Genomic DNA, 2,662 nt, shown 5'->3' with positions numbered 1-2,662 from the left:
TACAGTGAAACCCTTAATAACGAATACATCGGAAGAATTTATCAAATGTCGTCTTGAAATTTGTTAAATGAGTTTTATACTTTATTAAGTAAATTACGCAAAAATAAATAAATAGCCATGAATATGCGGGAACAGTTTTAAAGAGTTCCATATAATCATTTAATTAAAAAACTAAATATCTGAAACATTCCATTATCAGAAAGTGAAGAATACGACATTTGATAAATTCTTTAGATGTATTCGTTATTAAGGGTTTCACTGTATACTCAAAGAAGTGATTGTAACATAAAAAGTGTGAAGCCAAGAAAGAAAATATGTGCACCTAGAATTAAATAAAATATATAGCTTTCCAATGAAAATTGTTCCCTTAGCACTGCAAAGTTTTTTTGGACACCCTGTATATGTCAGTGTGCATAAATAGCAAGTGGTTTATAAGTTTATATTCTCTTCTCACCTTGCTATTGGTTCCTGCTCCATCAGTAGAACTGCCAGGAGTAGCAGATAGGGATACTCCTTCATCCTTGATATATTCATTTATACATTTATTCATCCTAGATATTCATTTATACATTTATTCATCCTAGATATTCATATATTACATTCTTTGGNTTTAGACTTTGATTTAAACATCTTTAGCACGTAATCCTCAGTTTTTGACTTTGATTTAAACATCTTCAGCACTTCAGGTATTCATTATTCACCTATTTATTCGAATTTTCGAAATTTCGGAAATAAACATTTTTTAAATTTTATCCTTCGACTATTTTTCTTCGAAATTTTGGCTCTCGTTTGGGATTTCTGAATAATATTTAGTTTCTGATTTATCCCTTTCACAGTCTTCTTTTGAGTTTTGTTTTTAAGATTTTTTCATCTATCATTCGTTTCATCCTTCTACAACTTTTCTTATTCATCTTTATAATCTTTTTTTTCATTATTCAATTCTTAAATATCATTTTTCATTCATCCCCTTGATGAATTATTCAAAAGCTTTTAAAAATTTCTAATACAGTGATAACCAGAAAACTCTGGAATAGAAAGTCGAATTTTAAACTCAAGTAATGACTTTACATAGTCCAATGGACTTGAGGCCCAGGAGTTGTGCAGTGTAAACAGACCCATTTCACCTAGTAAGTGATTTAATAACTTACTAGTAAAGCTATCTGCTTTGTAACAACATCAAATGCATTACAGTATTACTAAAATGTCGTCTTCCTCTTCTACAGTTTTCTGTTTATCACTGTAGACGACATTACAGAATTACTTAAGTGTATTTGATGGTGTTACAAAGCAAATAGTTTTACCAGACACTTAAAAAATTACATTTTTGTGAAATGGGTCTGTTTACACTGCACAATTGCTGTGTTCATGGTTATTGAACTTTTCATAGTTAAAACTTGATTCTCAAAGTTGTCTTATTATTTTCTGGTTATCACTGTGTGTAAAGGGAACACTCCCTTTAATTTGTATCTCCTTGTTTACCTGTGCCGCAATCTCACAGAAAACTGCTTTCTTGACTTCAAGTTTATGCTTGGCTACCTGACCCTTGTATGTGAACCGGAAGGGCCAGCCTGATGATATAGTACATAAAAAAAATTAAAGACACTGTCGACAAAATTTCAATGAACCTTTTTTTAAAGTGCATGCCCCATGAACAACGATACCATTTTAAACCTTTAGCTTAGGAACAATAAAGAATACATTCAAGGAGAATTTTTAGATATGAAAATTGTGGTTTTGAATTGCGCATTTCAGCAGATTCAAAGAACGAAAATGTCAGAATTCGACACAATATATTTCTCTTTGATGCTCAACCTAAAGTCTGACCGCGTCAACATTGTTGTACTGGCATAGTGTGTCTGCTTTGTTTAACAAATGTCCGGACAATACAGGACAAACTGGGACTGGAAAGGTTGACCCAGCTCGGAAATTCAAATGTACTACGGCTGCCCCTGATAAAGGTTTAAAGGATACCGTTGTAAATCGTACATGCCACTCTATATATGTTGAGGAGGACAGGGCACTTACTTTAAGCGTTTACATTTGACAATAGATTTGTGACATCAAAAGGAAATAGATGTTGGGGAATGAAATGAAATTTTAGATTAGAAATTGTGACACTTCAGATTAGCTTTATTCTTATTCGGGGGGGGGTGTTTTTTGATAAGAACTCAAAAGATATTTGTCTGAGATTTTTAAAACTTTTCCCCATTGATTTAAAAGCCAATGACAAAAGGAAACCGATTGCTGAAGAATTTTTTAAAGAGAATTTGTACAATTTTCAGTTTTTTTTAATTTTGCAAAAAAGTTTATTTAAAAATATTGTTTAAATGATGAATCAAAAATTGAAAAACTATGAGAAGAAATATCTAGAATGGAATTGAATAATTTACTTTAAATGATTAAAAACTAAAATCGTAAAATTTCAATCTCTTGAAGTGAAATTGTAAAAGGTTATTCTTTTCAAAATTTCTAAAATGTTCTTCTTTTCAAACAAGAAACATAGAGATACTTTTGCAATAATACTTATGGAATAGGTACTGCTCATTCAACTACTTCCTCTTAAACATGAAAACTTTCTTAACCCAAAAACGAATCGTTCGAGAGGAACTTCACACTAAAAATCTAATATTATAATCCCTATATCTTTGAACCCGGACGTCAT

At 31.1% G+C, this 2,662-nt stretch overlaps 1 long non-coding RNA gene across 1 annotated transcript in view; it reads right to left on the bottom strand.

Moving 5' to 3' along the window:
* Positions 1-2,324, bottom strand: part of LOC111716685 (uncharacterized) — an 11,361-nt gene extending 9,037 nt beyond the window's left edge. The window contains exons 1-2 of the long non-coding RNA XR_002768565.1: positions 1,480-2,324; positions 455-520 (exon numbers count right to left, since the gene is read on the bottom strand). This is a non-coding gene — a long non-coding RNA (uncharacterized LOC111716685). The remainder of the gene's footprint in view (positions 1-454; positions 521-1,479) is intronic.
* Between the last annotated feature and the right edge of the window lie 338 nt (positions 2,325-2,662).

This window comes from Eurytemora carolleeae, unplaced genomic scaffold (genome assembly GCF_000591075.1).
Source record: "Eurytemora carolleeae unplaced genomic scaffold, Eaff_2.0 scaffold2129, whole genome shotgun sequence".
Lineage (NCBI taxonomy): Eukaryota > Metazoa > Arthropoda > Copepoda > Calanoida > Temoridae > Eurytemora > Eurytemora carolleeae.
Note: the sequence above shows the minus strand (reverse complement) of the source record. Positions and strands in the feature narration are given on the sequence as shown.